This window comes from Petromyzon marinus, unplaced genomic scaffold (genome assembly GCF_048934315.1).
Source record: "Petromyzon marinus isolate PM22_M1 ecotype Great Lakes invasive population unplaced genomic scaffold, UKy_Petmar_22M1.pri1.0 PM_Scaffold_31, whole genome shotgun sequence".
Classification (NCBI taxonomy): domain Eukaryota; kingdom Metazoa; phylum Chordata; class Hyperoartia; order Petromyzontiformes; family Petromyzontidae; genus Petromyzon; species Petromyzon marinus.
Window position 1 is genome coordinate 790467 of NW_027423291.1, and position 20214 is coordinate 810680.

At 45.7% G+C, this 20214-nt stretch overlaps 1 long non-coding RNA gene across 1 annotated transcript; it reads left to right on the forward strand.

Moving 5' to 3' along the window:
- The first annotated feature begins 438 nt into the window (after positions 1–438).
- Positions 439–17248, forward strand: LOC142923173 (uncharacterized). Its single transcript, XR_012940572.1, has 3 exons — positions 439–535; positions 2592–3304; positions 17101–17248. It is a non-coding gene; the product is annotated as an uncharacterized LOC142923173 (long non-coding RNA).
- The last annotated feature ends 2966 nt before the right edge of the window (positions 17249–20214 follow it).

Below are 20214 nucleotides of genomic sequence, written 5' to 3' on the forward strand. Positions count from 1 at the left end.
CTCGTGTGTCTCTTTGTGTGTGCCTCTCTCTGTGTGTGGATGTCTCTCGGTGTCTGTGTCTCTCTTTCCTTTTCCACGATGTAGTGTTGTATTTACATGCAAATTCTACCTCTAGCCCCGCCCACTTACCCTTGGGCTGAGCTTATCTCAAGCCAATATAACTTCGTGTTTCAGCAGCTTTCTCGCAATATTTTTTCACCTGATGATGGTTGCTTGTGTTTCGATCGAAACGTCGTGATCTATTATTTTTTTCTACCTACGTGACTTTACCGAAAGAACCAAAGAGTATTGTGATTTTAATTTCGATAATGATCGTTGTGGTGGAGGTGGTGATATTGATGGTGGTGTTAACGATAGCGGTGATTTTGGTGGTTGTAATGGTGGTATTGATGGTGGTAATGGTGGTTGACTATTACCCCTCTCGTGTCCTTCCACCACCAGTTCTAAGAATCTGCTGGTGTCTGTGCTGGAGGTGGACGTCTGGATATCTGTGCGGTCTGGAGCGGTGGACAATAGACTCCTGCAGCTCAACCAGGTGGACGCACTGGGCAGGGAGCAAGATGGTGGTGGCCTTAGAGACCCACTTACTCCCACACAGAGCCATAGACTCACTCAGAGAGAGCACTCACACAGAGAGCCAAAGTCTCACTGACACAGAGCCATAGACTCACTCACATGGAGACACATAGACTCACTCAAACAGAGAACCATTGATTAACCCACACAGAGAACCACAGAGTCACTCGCACAGACTCACACAGAGAGACATAGACTCACTCACGTAGAGGACTATATGCAGTACATCCTCGTCTTTTATGTAATGTGTTTCGCTTAGCGCACACCACACCCACTATAACTCGAGTAGCACATGACGGACTGCTCTTATGAGTGGTGTGGGTGTTGGCAGCGTTGTTCTGTATTGCTGGGAGCTGATGCTGTACCGGTGCGCACTGTGTTACGTGGCGTGTCATCCTCTTCCTCAGCCTTTGTTCCAGCATCTGTGTGTAGTGTCATCTCACTCACTCCCTTATAGTTTTCACTCATCATATCTCCCTTTCATGTCCTTTGTATGTATATTGATGAATGTAACACAATTTTTAATTATTATTTGGCTGCTATAAATTTCCACGTCATAAGCTACTTCATTCATCTATCATTTGTGGCCAGTTCGCTTCTGAAATAGAAGCTAATAGCTTAGAGGGCTTTACTAGGTAAGATAAAAATAGTTTATTTTTATGTTTTTTGTGATTTGCTTACCTTTCCTATACTTTTCACTTCGATTGTGTTTTTGCATCGTTTGTTCTTGTAACTTTCTGTACCACCCCAACTGGAAATCTGTGAAAAGGGCTTTTTAGATTCCTCCAGTATAAATAAAGATTATAATATAGATCTTCTACATATACACAACACATTTAAAATAAACATAGAAAACAGTGTACTGTACTCTCAATTAGAAATAATAATAAAAGTTACATTGTGCTAAAACGGAGCCTCCCCCTTTACCGTTTTTCCTTGTAGAAAAGTTTTCTGCTTGACGTAAAATAGCTTTAAGCAGCAATTTTCGACAACGCAACCCCCGCGTTAAGCAAGGATATGTTGTACTCACTTACACAGAGAGACATAGACTCAAACTTGATTTGGCACTTTCGTGACTGCAGGAATTACTCTTTGGTTATTTCGGTAAAGTCACGTAGACATAGACTCGCACAGAAAGCCATAAACTCACTCGAACAGAGAGACTTGGAGTCAATCACACAGAGCCATCGACTCATTCAAACACAGATGATGATAACAGATACCCATGAACTCACATTGAGACCCATGGACTCACACTGAGACCAGTAAACTTACCAGACCCGTAGACTCACAGAGATGCATAGACTTACAGAGAGGTATAGACTTACACAGAGACCCATAGACTTACAGAGAGGTAAAGACTTACACAGAGACCCATAGACTGGTGAGCGAAATTTGAACTCGGATCACCAGATTTGTAGCACAGCACATTCGCCGATACACTACCGTTCACCTTACACACTCACACACGCACTCAGATGCTCACTCATTCACGCAACCAGACGCTCACTTACACATTCAATCAATCACTCACACACTCGCGTTTTATTGCATGTAGCAATATCTTCAGGAGCTAAATGTCAATTATTGAGGTCTGTTAAGATAAGCGAGTGTGTGGGTGTGTGGATGACATAGCAATAGTGGGTGAGTAGGTGAGTGAAGAGGTGAGCTCAGTAGCATGTTGCAGGTCTCCCCCAGGACAAGGCGGGTCATATTTAGGGTGTGTAACATGTTGATTGACTGGGTTGAGTGTTGCGTGTTTGTGAGCGAGTAGGTGAGCTCACTCGAATGTCGCAGGTCTCGCCCAGCGTTTTCCAATCAAAGAATAAACAGATGAATGAGTGGTGGGATTTTTGTTATTGTTTTCAGGTGAGCAGCACCATGTTAACACAAATATCTGTATTACACCTTCATCCATGTAATAGCTGTGTCCATCTTACACCTCCATTTTCTTAGAAGCCTCTGGATTTGACATAGGGCATCTTTTTCTGTGTGTGTGTGTCTGTGTGACCCAGTCCTGGACCTTCCCTCGGTCGACTCACCCGCTAAAGAGTACCTGGTGCAGTGTCTTTAATAAACATCAGCAATTGGGAGAGACAAAGGTGGTCGCGTGCATGATGTTGGCCACATCACATCCCCACAACGGATTTTGGCGAACCATCGAACAAAGACAGTCGCTGCATCGCACTTTCAGAAGCGCTTCTGCGGCCATCTCGAACGCTCTTCCTTCTGATATTAGAAGCCACTGGAGCTGTGCACTTTTACATCTAGATTGAAAACTCATTTCTTTAGAACTACTTTTTGTGCTTACTTTGTTGCCCTTCCCCTGCACCTCCGATTAGCACGGTTGGCTACGTACCGTGCAAAAGAAGTTCAACATACAAAATACATACCACCCCCTCGTGTGTTCCACAGCACAAGGCTCCACAACTTGCCCTAACATGTCTATTGAGGCCACTTTGGTGACCTGTGTGTGTGTGCATAATTAATTATCATTATTTTATTAAATGGCCTTCATCAACAAAGGACACGAGTCCATTGAGGGACGGGGACAGCGTGGGACCCTTCGTGGAGCCGATTTTCGCAATGGCGGAGGAAGAGTTGGAGGGATGCAGCAGAGGAGGGGGTGGCACCGCACGATGTTCGTGCTGAGAGTGAACGTGGCACTGGGGGAGGCTCCGGAGTTGGGCCTCTTCAGGGCGACTGGCGATAGAGTGGAGAAGTCGAGGTGAGAGTGACTCGGGGAATGGGGGTGAGGTGAGTGGAGGGGTGACTCGGGGAATGAGATTAGTGGAGGGGTGACTAGGGGAGTGGACGTGCACCTGATTATGCACGAATGTGAGTGGACTGCCCATGCATTCATCATCATTATGGGCATCATCACCAGTGGTAAATCCACTGTTTGATGAAGGCCTCCCCAAACCAACGTCACTTCTCGTGACGCCTGTGCTGTGACAATCGGCCCCAGCACCTCCTGTGCATGAGCTTCCCACCTCCTCCCCTCCAAGTTACTCTTGATCATCAGCCATCGTCACTTCCAGAAACGTTTTCATCTGCGTGTTGCTCTTTCCTTCTCATCATGGTCAACATGAGGAGGGATCTTACCTCTGTGTATGTTCTCTCATCTGCACGTTCCTCTGTCTTGGTGTGATTTCGAGCACGCGTCTCTGCATGCTTCTCTGCGCAGGGTTTGTTCTGTACGTGTTTTTTGAGCTGGTGGCCACGTCTGAACCGTGTCGTGTCCGTCAGGATCCCACTCAATACAAAACAAATGGAAGGAGTGAAATTATCTTGGGACCACAGCCTTGTCTCAATTCTTCACCCCTGGTGTACAAGTCAGCAGCTGGGACCATCACTGCTATCCATTAACATGTACGGGCTGCTAAGGATTCTCTTCATCTCTGGGTCTCTACCTCTAAATGATGACTCTGAGTATTGACCGCAGTGCATTTCTCAGCTCTATCGAGTACCCGGTAAGATCGAGAAACTCTCAGCTCACACGGTGGCTTCGGGTGATCAGCCAATGAATACATCAGGATGTGCACCCTCATGAATAACAAACGTGCATTGCGGAAGGTGCCGACTGACTGCCATGCTGCATACTGCTGTATAAATAACCCACCCACACATGCACAAGCCTGTGTGCACAAGCCTGTGTGGGTATGCGTATTATCCGGTAATTGTATAGTGTTTCGCGTATTGCACTATGAACTTGGCAACACCAGTACCGATGAACTAAAGTGGTTTTGGGCTAACCCGAGGTCGACTCAGCCTCCAATGAGTACCTGGTGTGGTGTGTAAACATCACTACTCAGGAGATAAAGGCGGCCAGGCATGGTGCTGGCCACCCTCCCCATTGTGTACCATGCTGGCTTTCATAGTTGCTCGCTAAAAGCACTTGCCTCAGGAGTCCGTTGAGGTTATACAGACAACCTTTGTGTTTGTGTTTAATGTTTTAATTGGTAGCGGTGTAATTTTAAATGTAAAAAATTTTCATGGCCGACTTGCACTTTGGCCACTTCCAGACCCAACAAATAAATCTGTTCCTTTTCTTGGTGGCGGTGGGTGACGGTGGTGGCGGTGGTGGCTTTGGTGTATATTTATAGAGTGCCTTCTCTCTTGACATAACAAGCACAAGGCAGTGACAGAATGGAATGATTTAGATGGCAGGGGTGTATAAAGTTTGAGGAATAAGTGACAGCGATAGACAGTAATGGGATCGGAGAAGAGTAGGGACGAGAAGGAGTGGAGGCTTAAGGGGAGAGAAGAGGTAGATAATGGGCAATGGAGAAGAGGTGGGGCTTTAAGGGAGGAATGGAAGAAGGTTAAGTAGAGGGACCATAAATGAGATTTGGCACAAAGAGGAGGGACAGAGATAGAAAATTGGGATCAAAGAGGACGAGAGAGGACATGGAAGGAGATGAAAGAGGCAAAATTATGTAGGGCAAGTCCATGGAGAGGTTTAAAGACCAGCGACAGGTATTTTAAAAGACAGCGGTAGTGAACGAGAAGCCATTGGAGTTGAAGGAGGAGAGGCAAAGTGTGAGAATTAAAGGGGAGATTGAAAATAACTCGTGCAGAAGAATTTTTTATTTGGTGGAGGGGAATGAGGGCAGATGCAGGGAAATCAAGAAGAAAATTACATTTGTAATTAGAGGTAGCTCTGTTATATCCACTTCTGTGGGTGACTGTCTAATACATATGTGGTTCATAAAGCAGTGCGCCAACCACAAATAACTCTGCCCGCGTGTGATTTTTTCTCACAATTTAAAGGATTTCAACTGCACGGCAGTGCGTACAGCTGTAGACCCCTAAGTCGTATGCGCTGTGCAACTTTTAGGCCTTGTAAATATTCCCACACACAGATCTTATTAATGCGATGTTTTTTTTAATTGTAGAGGATTATCATCGTTAAAATGTTTACTCAGGCACGTGTATATGCATAAACACGATTTGATCAAGACTTGTCACACTAGACTTTCGCGACTACAAAGTAGAGCAGTAATGCATGGTGCTGTTTTTGTTTTATATTTAATTACTTAGATTCGCTCGGGGAGGGTACATGCAGAGTGTTTTTGTATCTGAACGTGTAAACGTGACTTTACCGTAAAAAAACAAGTATACTATTTTCACTGATACCATTGTGAAATCTATTGTTTCCAGCCTGCATAATTTATATTTGTTGTGATTGGTTTTCTCATCATTTACAGATTTGATTACTGTTACCTTTAGACAACTGTCTATGGGGTCACCATAGTGTAAAGGTCGTCTCCATATATGGGGCTGCCAGAGGCATATGGCAAGAGAAAGTATTGATTACCGTCCTGCACTAATGAGTCCTAATTAGACGAAACCGGTCCACAGTTGTCTTTGTCTCACTGCTGCCTGTTGCTGGGACAGCCACGTGTTCTCAATGCTTTGAGTCTGTGGTCTAAACCAGGGGTCCCCAACCCCCGGGCCGCGGACCGATACCGGTCCGTGGCCTGTTAGGAACCGGGCCGCACAGCAGGAGGCGAGCGGTGGGCGAGCGAGCGAAGCTTCATCTGTATTTACAGCCGCTCCCCATCGCTTGCATTACCGTCTGAGATCCGCCTCCTGTCAGATCAGCGGCGGCATTAGATTCTCATAGGAGCGCGAACCCTACTGTCAACTGCGCATGCCAGGGATCTCGGTTGCGCGCTCCTTATGAGAAGTCGGAATCCGTAACTTATTATAGTCTGCGCGTGGCCTGCCCATTATTGTATTTACCACTTCCGTCCACGCCTCTCTCCCGCACTGCGCACTTGTCTCAGTCACAGTTTTGGTATAAAGCCCACAAGCTAACCCTCGCCAAAATGAGCAAAAAAGAAACGTCGCTGGAGAGCTTCTTTGAAAAGGGGGAAAGGCCCAATGATGACCCCCCCCACTCCGTGAAAAAAATGTCTTCCACGAAATTGGTCCCTGGTGCCAAAAAGGTTGGGGACCGCCGGTCTACACGACAACTTGGTCACAAATTCAGTTTTTCTGAGCTGTTGGTCTAGATAAGTTGGAGAGGGTGGGTGCATGCATGCTGCACACCTATGTATGGTTTTTCATCTAAGATGACTCCCTGTCCCTTTAAATGCCGTGAATCCTACACGTGGAGGGTGATGGTGGTAACGATGGTGTGGGTGGTGACGTTGGTGACGGTGGTAACGATGGTGAAAGTGGTGACGGTGGTAACGATGGTGTGGGTGGTGATGATAGTGACGGTGATGACGATAGTCACGGTGGTGACGATGGTGACGATAATGACGGTGATGATGATAGTGACGGTGGTGACAGCGCTGACACTGGGATGCCTGCACGGCGCGACTGCCTCTCAAGGGCAAAGCTGGGCCACGTGGTTTGCGAGGAATGCAATCCCCTTTGAACTTCTAAAGGGCACCCCCAGTGGCAACTTTTTTTTTTGCACAATAAGAAGGCGACTCAGCATTTCACCTGCAAGCGGCTTTGCTCTGCACGTAGGGGTGCTGATTGCTCGATGTAAAATACAATTGAGTAATGTCCGATTATCACGGTTGGCTAAGCACGGTGCAACAGAAGGTCGACATACATACAAGGATCTTATTGCAGCCTCGTAATTTAATAACACACCGATCCACATTCTCGCATTTAGCCACAAACACACGCGCAGTTGAGCACACCAACAGCTAGACGATAACGCGTGCTTCTCTCGAGTTATCTGCTGTCATCTGGCTCTCGTGATCGCCGGCCTTGCCTCGCCACAGCTGCTGTGGAGTCGCCTTTGTGCAGAATATAAATTACAACGTAGAAACGCATACAGCCCCTGTCTACTGATCTATTTTTTCATCTGTAAAACAAGTAATCCTGATTTATCTTCTTTGGTTCTTTCGGTAAAGTCACGTAGAATGAGAATAAAATAATAAATTGATAAAATAAAATAACACAATAATATTCTCACGACGTTTCGGCCACAACACAAGCGGCCTTCATCAGGTGAAGGGAGCGAGACTGTCTGGTAGGACAGCGCTGGAGTGAGAGAGCCACGTTCAGATCACGGCTTTTAAGCTGTGTGAGAGGAACAAAGAGCCTTGACGAAGGAATTAGCATAAAATTTAGCATTGAAAAGGCTGAATGATTAGCTTGTGACTGGTCACAGATATAGCTATGTTAAAAGTTAAAGCATACACATCCGCAGAGGCACCCATTGTTAAAAGGAATTAGCATAGAATTTAGCATTGAAATAGCTAAATTAAGGCATTCGCTTGTAACTGCTACAGAAATAGTTACGTTGAAGTCAGAGCATACACATTCACCGAGGCACTTAGTACAAATCAAAACAGGAGAATTTAGCATTGAAAAAGCTAGGCGAATTTAGCATTGAAATAACTGGGTGATTTGCTAGTGACTGGTCACAGAAATGACTACACATCTGAGCTATTCACAGTACTATATAGTGAACCAATAAAAACTAAAATATAAATTACCTTCATGTTATCAATAAACTCTATATTCTCCAATCAGCTAAGCTACCAACCATAAGTCGTTATATATCACAATGCTATATGGCGAAAAAATGGGTGGATTCTTACCCTCAAATTTCCGTACCACGGATAGCTACGGGCCCCGTTCAGACGGACGAGTTCGTCCATGGTCGGAACAGAGGAGGGGGAGAGAGACAGCTGCGAAGCCCTAGTATACTCCATGTTGTAAACCATACCATTAACCGTGGTGTGAGAGGTATTAAGAGGCAATGCTGGCGAAAGAGCTGCGGTCTGAAGGTCATCGTAAAATTACAATTAATTAAGAACAGAAATGATTTAACACATCTTTCCAGTGGTTACTAAGCCTGAATCCATCTTCTCGGTTGAAATTGTCTCTGTGCTTGTATATGTGAATGGCCTCATGAACGAATCTCTCATGGTAGCCAGTTGGTTTGCAAAGAACCTCCGTCTTGGAGAAGTCAATGTCATGTGAGCCCACTGAATTGTAACAGTGATCTGCCACGGCAGAGGAGTTCGTCTTACCGTGTTTCAAGTCTGCTTTATGTTCGCGGATGCGGTCCGAGATATGTCTTTTGGTTTCTCCAATGTAGCTACTACCACAGAGGCACTTTAGTTTGTAAACGCCCGGGTACTGTATGTCTGGAAGAGCATCTTTTACAGATGGAACTAAATCACGGATTTTGTGTACTGTGTTGAATCGGACCTGGATCTTGTGTTTATTCAGGATTTTGGAGATCTTTTTAGTAACCCCTGCAATGTAGGGTAAGGTGATGGTTTTGAGTGGCTCCACAAGAGGATCCTTCTTCATGACTGGAGTGATGGCTTTGCGGATTGTGTAGTCGGAGTAGCCATTAGCCCTGAGAGCCTGGTGTACGTGCTTGAGTTCACTGGTAATGTGTTCCTGGTCGGAAATGCATTGGGCTCTATGGTATAGAGTCTTGATGAGGCAGTTCTTCTGGGATGGATGGTGGTGGGAATCCGGTTTCAAGTAAGCATCTGTATGGGTAGCTTTCCTGTAGACAGAGTGGCTCATTGAACCATCATGTCTCCTTTTAATTAAGACATCCAGAAAGGGTAGTTTGCCATCTTTTTCGACCTCCATGGTAAATCTGATGGCTGGGTGTATGGAATTGATGTGGTCGCGGAATTGGTCTAGAGCAGGCTGGCCGTGTGGCCAGATGACAAAGGTGTCATCAACGTACCTCTTCCATAAGGTCGGGCGTAGAGTGGCAGTCTGGATGGCGTCAGTTTCAAATTTTTCCATGAATACGTTGGCTACAACCGGAGATAGGGGGGAGCCCATTGGGGTGCCCTCAGTTTGTTTGTAGAAAGTTCCATTCCAGGTGAAGTATGTGTTGGTTAAGCAATGTCTCACCAGGGGGGTACATCAGTATGCAGTCCTTGATGAACCAGGTCTTCAATGATAGCGATGGTGTCAGGTACCGGGACTTTGGTGAACAAGGACACCACATCAAAACTGACAAGCAGGTCGTTTGGGGACAGGGAAATGTCTTTGATTGTCGATACCAGGTGAGTAGAATTTAGTACCGCAGAGGTGGTTTTTCCAGTGAAAGGTCGCAGTATATCAGCCAGAAAACGTGCCAGTTTGTAGGTGGGGGAGCTGATAGTAGAGACGATGGGACGAAGGGGTGTATCTTCTTTGTGTATCTTTGGAAGGCCATATAATCTTGGTGGTCTGGCAGCAGAGGGTTTCAACAAGAACTGTTTGTTCTCATCAATTAATGCTGTTGAATCAGAGATAATTTTGTTCGTTTTGGTGACCAGGCTGTTGGTGGGATCTCTTTTTATTTTTGTATAGCTGCCATCGTTGAGTAGTTCTTGAATTTTGTTGTTATATTCTGTTTTGTCCATGATGACAGTGGCATTGCCTTTGTCGGCTGAGAGAACGACAATATCATCCCTCTTTTTTAATTGAGATAATTCAAAACGTTCGTCTTTGCTGATGTTGCTAGGTGGCAACTTAGCGTTTTTGAGGGTTGCAGCGATTTCAGATCTTGCTACGTCTGCAGAGATGTGACTCAAGCCCTTGAGTGCAACGTCGACATGGGCAATGATATCATTAACCGGTAAGTGTCTCGGTGTGACAGCAAAGTTTAGACCTTTAGCTAAAACGGATTTCAGACCATCAGAAATGGAACTGTTACTGCGATTAATTACGACTTTGTTGACGTCTATCTTTTCGGTGTGTGGATCCGATTTTTTGCTGGAGAGGTGATTGAATTTGGAAATCAAATTGTCCCTACATTTGTTCGACATAGTGGCAGCCGAAGAGGTAGTCATATTGTCTACATGTTCCCAATCCGATGTAGACATTGTTGCTGTCAATTTTAAGTGTGATTTGTAGAGTGTCTTGTCTAACTGATCGAGTTCGGTGCGTGTAAGTCTGATTTTTTCCGAGATAAGAGCGAAGCTAGTTCTAGCTAGAATTCGTTTTGCATTGAGAGAAGTTGCAACAGCAGAGGTTAGTGTAAATGCGGTTGGTATTACCTTAGAGTCGCGGCATCTCTTCAGAAAGGTGAGAGACTCGATTAGTTGAGCCTTCTTATCCCGAAGTCTGTTGAATGATCTTAAGGATGTGTGGAATCCCTCCCCGTAGAGGCGGTTAAATTTCGATTTAAAGCTTTCGTGACTGCAATGATTCATCTTCTTTGGTTCTTTCGGTAAAGTCACGTAGAATGAGAATAAAATAATAAATTGATAAAATAAAATAACAATAATATTCTCACGACGTTTCGGCTACAACACAAGCGGCCTTCATCAGGTGAAGGGAGCGAGACTGTCTGGTAGGACAGCGCTGGAGTGAGAGAGCCACGTTCAGATCACGGCTTTTAAGCTGTGTGAGAGGAACAAAGAGCCTTGACGAAGGAATTAGCATAAAATTTAGCATTGAAAAGGCTGAATGATTAGCTTGTGACTGGTCACAGAAATAGCTATGTTAAAAGTTAAAGCATACACATCCGCAGAGGCACCCATTGTTAAAAGGAATTAGCATAGAATTTAGCATTGAAATAGCTAAATTAAGGCATTTGCTTGTAACTGCTACAGAAATAGTTACGTTGAAGTCAGAGCATACACATTCACCGAGGCACTTAGTACAAATCAAAACAGGAGAATTTAGCATTGAAATAACTAGGCGAATTTAGCATTGAAATAACTGGGTGATTTGCTAGTGACTGGTCACAGAAATGACTACACATCTGAGCTATTCACAGTACTATATAGTGAACCAATAAAAACTAAAATATAAATTACCTTCATGTTATCAATAAACTCTATATTCTCCAATCAGCTAAGCTACCAACCATGAGTCGTTATATATCACAATGCTATATGGCGAAAAAATGGGTGGATTCTTACCCTCAAATTTCCGTACCACGGATAGCTACGGGCCCTGTTCAGACGGACGAGTTCGTACATGGTCGGAACAGAGGAGGGGGAGAGAGACAGCTGCGAAGCCCTAGTATACTCCATGTTGTAAACCATACCATTAACCGTGGTGTGAGAGGTATTAAGAGGCAATGCTGGCGAAAGAGCTGCGGTCTGAAGGTCATCGTAAAATTACAATTAATTAAGAACAGAAATGATTTAACACATCTTTCCAGTGGTTACTAAGCCTGAATCCATCTTCTCGGTTGAAATTGTCTCTATGCTTGTATATGTGAATGGCCTCATGAACGAATCTCTCATGGTAGCCAGTTGGTTTGCAAAGAACCTCCGTCTTGGAGAAGTCAATGTCATGTGAGCCCACTGAATTGTAACAGTGATCTGCCACGGCAGAGGAGTTCGTCTTACCGTGTTTCAAGTCTGCTTTATGTTCGCGGATGCGGTCCGAGATATGTCTTTTGGTTTCTCCAATGTAGCTACTACCACAGAGGCACTTTAGTTTGTAAACGCCCGGGTACTGTATGTCTGGAAGAGCATCTTTTACAGATGGAACTAAATCACGGATTTTGTGTACTGTGTTGAATTGGACCTGGATCTTGTGTTTATTCAGGATTTTGGAGATCTTTTTAGTAACCCCTGCAATGTAGGGTAAGGTGATGGTTTTGAGTGGCTCCACAAGAGGATCCTTCTTCATGACTGGAGTGATGGCTTTGCGGATTGTGTAGTCGGAGTAGCCATTAGCCCTGAGAGCCTGGTGTACGTGCTTGAGTTCACTGGTAATGTGTTCCTGGTCGGAAATGCATTGGGCTCTATGGTATAGAGTCTTGATGAGGCAGTTCTTCTGGGATGGATGGTGGTGGGAATCCGGTTTCAAGTAAGCATCTGTATGGGTAGCTTTCCTGTAGACAGAGTGGCTCATTGAACCATCATGTCTCCTTTTAATTAAGACATCCAGAAAGGGTAGTTTGCCATCTTTTTCGACCTCCATGGTAAATCTGATGGCTGGGTGTATGGAATTGATGTGGTCGCGGAATTGGTCTAGAGCAGGCTGGCCATGTGGCCAGATGACAAAGGTGTCATCAACGTACCTCTTCCATAAGGTCGGGCGTAGAGTGGCAGTCTGGATGGCGTCAGTTTCAAATTTTTCCATGAATACGTTGGCTACAACCGGAGATAGGGGGAGCCCATTGGGGTGCCCTCAGTTTGTTTGTAGAAAGTTCCATTCCAGGTGAAGTATGTGTTGGTTAAGCAATGTCTCACCAGGGGGGGTACATCAGTATGCAGTCCTTGATGAACCAGGTCTTCAATGATAGCGATGGTGTCAGGTACCGGGACTTTGGTGAACAAGGACACCACATCAAAACTGACAAGCAGGTCGTTTGGGGACAGGGAAATGTCTTTGATTGTCGATACCAGGTGAGTAGAATTTAGTACCGCAGAGGTGGTTTTTCCAGTGAAAGGTCGCAGTATATCAGCCAGAAAACGTGCCAGTTTGTAGGTGGGGCAGCTGATAGTAGAGACGATGGGACGAAGGGGTGTATCTTCTTTGTGTATCTTTGGAAGGCCATATAATCTTGGTGGTCTGGCAGCAGAGGGTTTCAACAAGAACTATTTGTTCTCATCAATTAATGCTGTTGAATCAGAGATAATTTTGTTCGTTTTGGTGACCAGGCTGTTGGTGGGATCTCTTTTTATTTTTGTATAGCTGCCATCGTTGAGTAGTTCTTGAATTTTGTTGTTATATTCTGTTTTGTCCATGATGACAGTGGCATTGCCTTTGTCGGCTGAGAGAACGACAATATCATCCCTCTTTTTTAATTGAGATAATTCAAAACGTTCGTCTTTGCTGATGTTGCTAGGTGGCAACTTAGCGTTTTTGAGGGTTGCAGCGATTTCAGATCTTGCTACGTCTGCAGAGATGTGACTCAAGCCCTTGAGACAATATCATCCCTCTTAAAAAAGAGGGATGATATTGTCGTTCTCTCAGCCGACAAAGGCAATGCCACTGTCATCATGGACAAAACAGAATATAACAACAAAATTCAAGAACTACTCAACGATGGCAGCTATACAAAAATAAAAAGAGATCCCACCAACAGCCTGGTCACCAAAACGAACAAAATTATCTCTGATTCAACAGCATTAATTGATGAGAACAAACAGTTCTTGTTGAAACCCTCTGCTGCCAGACCACCAAGATTATATGGCCTTCCAAAGATACACAAAGAAGATACACCCCTTCGTCCCATCGTCTCTACTATCAGCTCCCCCACCTACAAACTGGCACGTTTTCTGGCTGATATACTGCGACCTTTCACTGGAAAAACCACCTCTGCGGTACTAAATTCTACTCACCTGGTATCGACAATCAAAGACATTTCCCTGTCCCCAAACGACCTGCTTGTCAGTTTTGATGTGGTGTCCTTGTTCACCAAAGTCCCGGTACCTGACACCATTGCTATCATTGAAGACCTGGTTCATCAAGGACTGCATACTGATGTACCCCCCCTGGTGAGACATTGCTTAACCAACACATACTTCACCTGGAATGGAACTTTCTACAAACAAACTGAGGGCACCCCAATGGGCTCCCCCCTATCTCCGGTTGTAGCCAACGTTTTCATGGAAAAATTTGAAACTGACGCCATCCAGACTGCCACTCTACGCCCGACCTTATGGAAGAGGTACGTTGATGACACCTTTGTCATCTGGCCACATGGCCAGCCTGCTCTAGACCAATTCCGCGACCACATCAATTCCATACACCCAGCCATCAGATTTACCATGGAGGTCGAAAAAGATGGCAAACTACCCTTTCTGGATGTCTTAATTAAAAGGAGACATGATGGTTCAATGAGCCACTCTGTCTACAGGAAAGCTACCCATACAGATGCTTACTTGAAACCGGATTCCCACCACCATCCATCCCAGAAGAACTGCCTCATCAAGACTCTATACCATAGAGCCCAATGCATTTCCGACCAGGAACACATTACCAGTGAACTCAAGCACGTACACCAGGCTCTCAGGGCTAATGGCTACTCCGACTACACAATCCGCAAAGCCATCACTCCAGTCATGAAGAAGGATCCTCTTGTGGAGCCACTCAAAACCATCACCTTACCCTACATTGCAGGGGTTACTAAAAAGATCTCCAAAATCCTGAATAAACACAAGATCCAGGTCCGATTCAACACAGTACACAAAATCCGTGATTTAGTTCCATCTGTAAAAGATGCTCTTCCAGACATACAGTACCCGGGCGTTTACAAACTAAAGTGCCTCTGTGGTAGTAGCTACATTGGAGAAACCAAAAGACATATCTCGGACCGCATCCGCGAACATAAAGCAGACTTGAAACACGGTAAGACGAACTCCTCTGCCGTGGCAGATCACTGTTACAATTCAGTGGGCTCACATGACATTGACTTCTCCAAGACGGAGGTTCTTTGCAAACCAACTGGCTACCATGAGAGATTCGTTCATGAGGCCATTCACATATACAAGCACAGAGACAATTTCAACCGAGAAGATGGATTCAGGCTTAGTAACCACTGGAAAGATGTGTTAAATCATTTCTGTTCTTAATTAATTGTAATTTTACGATGACCTTCAGACCGCAGCTCTTTCGCCAGCATTGCCTCTTAATACCTCTCACACCACGGTTAATGGTATGGTTTACAACATGGAGTATACTAGGGCTTCGCAGCTGTCTCTCTCCCCCTCCTCTGTTCCGACCATGGACGAACTCGTCCGTCTGAACGGGGCCCGTAGCTATCCGTGGTACGGAAATTTGAGGGTAAGAATCCACCCATTTTTTCGCCATATAGCATTGTGATATATAACGACTTATGGTTGGTAGCTTAGCTGATTGGAGAATATAGAGTTTATTGATAACATGAAGGTAATTTATATTTTAGTTTTAATTGGTTCACTATATAGTACTGTGAATAGCTCAGATGTGTAGTCATTTCTGTGACCAGTCACTAGCAAATCACCCAGTTATTTCAATGCTAAATTCGCCTAGCTTTTTCAATGCTAAATTCTCCTGTTTTGATTTGTACTAAGTGCCTCGGTGAATGTGTATGCTCTGACTTCAACGTAACTATTTCTGTAGCAGTTACAAGCGAATGCCTTAATTTAGCTATTTCAATGCTAAATTCTATGCTAATTCCTTTTAACAATGGGTGCCTCTGCGGATGTGTATGCTTTAACTTTTAACATAGCTATTTCTGTGACCAGTCACAAGCTAATCATTCAGCCTTTTCAATGCTAAATTTTATGCTAATTCCTTCGTCAAGGCTCTTTGTTCCTCTCACACAGCTTAAAAGCCGTGATCTGAACGTGGCTCTCTCACTCCAGCGCTGTCCTACCAGACAGTCTCGCTCCCTTCACCTGATGAAGGCCGCTTGTGTTGTGGCCGAAACGTCGTGAGAATATTATTGTGTTATTTTATTTTATCAATTTATTATTTTATTCTCATTCTACGTGACTTTACCGAAAGAACCAAAGAAGATGAATCATTGCAGTCACGAAAGCTTTAAATCGAAATTTAATCCTGATTTGTTTACAGATGTTTTACTAACTAAAAGTCTATCCTCCCAAGAGCGGGTGAGTGAGCAGATGGGTGTGGGTGGGTGAGCGGATGAATGTGTGGATGGGTGAGCGGGTGAATGTGTGGATGGATGGGTGGGTGAGCAGGTGGGTGTGGGTGGGTGGTGAGTGGGTGGGTGGTGAGTGGGTGGATGAATGGGTGGGTGGTGAGTGGGTGCGCGAATGGGTGAGTGGGTGGGTGGTTGAGCAGGTGGCAGGTGTGTGAGTGGGTGGGTGAGTGAGCAGGTGGGTGGTTGAGCACTTGGGTTGGTGAGCGGGTATGGTTGGTGAGTGGGTGGGCGGGTGGGCAGGAGGGTGGTGAGTGAGTGGGTAAGCGATTGGGTGAGTGGATGGGTGGGTAAGCAGATGGTGGGTGTGTGAGTAGGTGAATGAGCGAGTGAGCGGGTGGGTGGACGAGCGGGTGGGTGGGTGGGTAAGCAGATGGCAGGTGTGTGAGTGGGTGAGTGAGCGGGTAAGTGAGCGGGTGGGTGGGTGAGTGGGTGGGTAGGTGAGCGGGTGGGTTGGTGAGTGGATGGGCGGGTGAGTAGGTGGTTGGTGAGTGTGTGAATGAAGGAATGGGTGGATGGTGAGTGAGTGGTTGAGAGCGTGGGTGAGCGAGTGAGTGGGTGGACGAGTTGGTGGACGAGTGAGTGGTGAGCAAATCGGCGAGCGAGTTGGTGAGCCGGTGGTGAGTGGGTGAGCGAGCAAGCGGGTAGGTGTATGAGTGGTGGGTGGGTTAGGAGGTGAGCGGCTGGGTGAGCGAGTGGGTGAGCAGGCGGTTGAGTGGGTGGGTGGTGAAGGGGTAGGTGAATTGCTGGATGGTGAATGGGTAACTGGCTGGTGGGTGAGTGGGAGGGTGAGTGAGCGGGTGGGCGAGTTGTGAGCGAGTGGCAGCGCTGCTCGTGAAGCTGTGAGTCTGTGTGTGTCTCTGTTTAAGCCTCCGTGCCTCTGTGCGAGTCTGTGAATCATGAGGTGAGTTTATTTGCGAGTCTTAGCGTGCGTCTTTGTGCGAGTTCACGAGTCTCCGTGTCTCTCTGAGGACCCCCTGGATGCGTTGAGGCAGCTCTGATCGCGTAAATGTGAATCTCTCAAGGCGGAGTTCTCCAGCGGAGAGTCTCGCGTCTTGTCCTGGACTCGCACCCAGGAGTCCTTCGCCCAGGAGCTCCTGGATCTGCCCCACTGCCAGGACCACTGCGTACATCTCCACGGCAACCGCCGTAGCAATTGCGGCAACCAACATCACCGCGATGGTCACCGTAGAGACCGCCATGATTATAGCAACTTCCATCGCCATAGCAGCAACCACCATCACCACAGTAATCACCGTAGTTACCACCATCACTGTCAGCAACCATAGCGTAGCAACCACAATCAGTCTAGCAACAACCACCATCACCACAGCCACCAATATGGCAACTACAACACAGCAATCACCATCAACATAGTTGCAATCACAGCATAGAAACCACATTCACTCTAGCAGCAAACCACCATCACCACAGCAATCATCGTAGTAACCACCGTCACCAAAGCAACCACCATAACTGGAACCCAATAGGAATGAGTCATTATGTTGACGATGATGTTTTTGTTGCTGCAAGTTGCAAATCAACTTTTTTCTAAACTCAAATGAAGAAACACCATCTCTACCCCCCCCCCCCACCCTTTCCTCGCGCTCGGTTGCTTAGCGACGCCGTGTGTGCTGTAAGTACCAATAATAAGTTCATAGTTCATTTATTTGGTATAGCCCTGTGAGCCATTCGGCTCTTGAATCGGGTGCAACCGCAACAAACAAAAAACATGAACAAGAAAACGTCTTAAAGTGATTATGTGACTGTGCAAACAGAAAATACAGGAAAAAAATATCAAAATATTCCTGAAATAGCACCGTACACCAACGCTGTGCGCAAAAATCCCAGTGGGATGCAAGTCAAAATAACAACAACAACCACAAGACAACTAAGATTAAGGCCATCAGTCAACTCCGTACTACAATAAACAAAAACATGGCCAAAACAAAAAAAAAACTTTTCGAAATCACCAAAATAAAAGCCATGAATCCAATGTAACAGTGATCATAGGGACTGTGACCGAATTTTTTACAATAAACTACATAAATTAATTATAACACCAAAATCTAGAGGCATATTTTAGGCCACTGAATAGCAGTTTTTGTTGCTGTGGCAGCTAGGGTTGTACAACTCTTCTTAGGTAGTGATTCAAGTTGCAGTTTATTGGCAATAGCATTCCAGACCCTAGGGGCATCAATAGCAAAGGCCCTTCCTCCAGTTTTAGTACGGCAATAGGGAATGTGAAGCTCTTAAATAAACACCGAGTTGTCTCCAAAGTCCGTGTCTCCGCGATCTCTCTCCCTGCTATACTAAGGTTTTAAATTTTTTCCCCCCTGATTCTGCTGAAGATTTCCTCTTCATACTTCCTCGTCTCCCTTTCTCGAGTGCCTCGTCCTCTTCTCATTGCATTCTGGATGTCCGTTTTAGTTTTAGTCGTAGGTTGCATAGTACCAACCACTGAGGCATGGACAGTCCTAAACATGGGATTGGAAACTGCAAAACAGGGAGTGGCTCTTCTTTTGAATAAAACAATGAATGCGGTGTGGGAAGCTGCGAATCTCAAGTAACGGTGGGCTCATCTCCCCATTATCGGGAGTCAGGTAATGGTGGCTTGGTCACAGGAAGATGCGCTCGAGAGTCTTCCACTCTGGTGGTGGGTGTCCATCTCGGACCCCATTAAAACCGACAGTGGCCTGGTTTCAGCCAGCTGATGAAAGTTGTAATAAATAATTTCATCATCGCTTGCAGTTGGGGTTGGCATCGTCCCCCTCTCCTACTTATGCCCATCCATCCTGGGTTTAACCAGGCTGGATTGTGAGCTCACATCACGTGAGCTCTTCCGACGGGCAATGCTTGAGTTGACTGGGTCATCTAGCCAACATACCCAGCCTCCACATGCTCAAGTAGCTTATGTTGGGGCAGATAGAGAGTTATAAACGGACATCACACAGGCTGGAAAAGAGATGGATTGATGCAGTAAAGGAGAATGTGGAGCCGAGTGCATTTGCTGAAGACGGCGCTCAGGGGAGAGCTGCATTTTGGGGACATGGGTGTTACGAGATAAGAAATAGGCTGAGCCATTGTCCCAAAGAGCACTTGACTCTAGAGCCTGTATGGCTATTAGGGGTTCTTTGTCTCATCTTTTTGTGTGGAGGAGAGGGAAAGAGTGCTCTTAGCAGAGAGAGAGAATTTCAAATATAATGATAATAAAAATGTTGTACATCTATCTGCGATAACATCACTGGCATCCCAAGACTAATTTTTTTAAGCCTGCCCTGGGACGGCTGACCATTTCCATGAAACAGGTGTTTGGCTTTGTGTGGGAGGGAACCGGAGTACCGGGAGAAACTCCACCTTGCACATGAGAGAATAACACTCACAGTTCTGCAACCAGATGGAATTCACAGACCCACTTGCTGTACTGCTAGATAAAGGCCTTCCTATGTATTATCTGTAGTAATGCTTTTTTTTCTAGATTTGAAGCTTTCGTGACTGCAATGATCCATACTATTTGGTTCAATTCGGTAAAGTCACGTAGGTAAAAAAGAAAATAACAGAAATCACGACGTTTCGGCCACAACACAAGGTGCCTTCATCAGGTGAAGGGACCGTGCTGTCATGAGGACAGCGTTGGAGTGAAAACAGCCAAGCCCAGGTCGCGTCATTTAAGCTGTGTGGGAGGAAGCAAACGCTTGACAAAGGAATTAGCATAAAAATGAGCATGATGTACGTAGGAGGTGCATGGGCCATGATGGACCAGCAGCGGGGGGGGGGGGAGTAGAGTGAGTGAGTGGAGTGAGTGGAGTGAGTGGAGTGAGTGAGTGGAGTGAGTGGAGTGAGTGAGTGGAGTGAGTGGATGGAGTGAGTGAGTGGAGTGAGTGATTTAGAACATCTTTCCAATGATTGCTTAATTTGAAACCATCCTCTTGGTTGAAATTGTGTCTGTGTTTGTAAATCTGAATTGCCTCGTGGACAAATCTCTGATAAAAACCCGTGGGTTTGCAGAGAACCTTGGTATCGGAGAAAACTATATCGTGATCACCCACAGCATTGCAACAGTGGTCAGCTACGGCAGAATAATT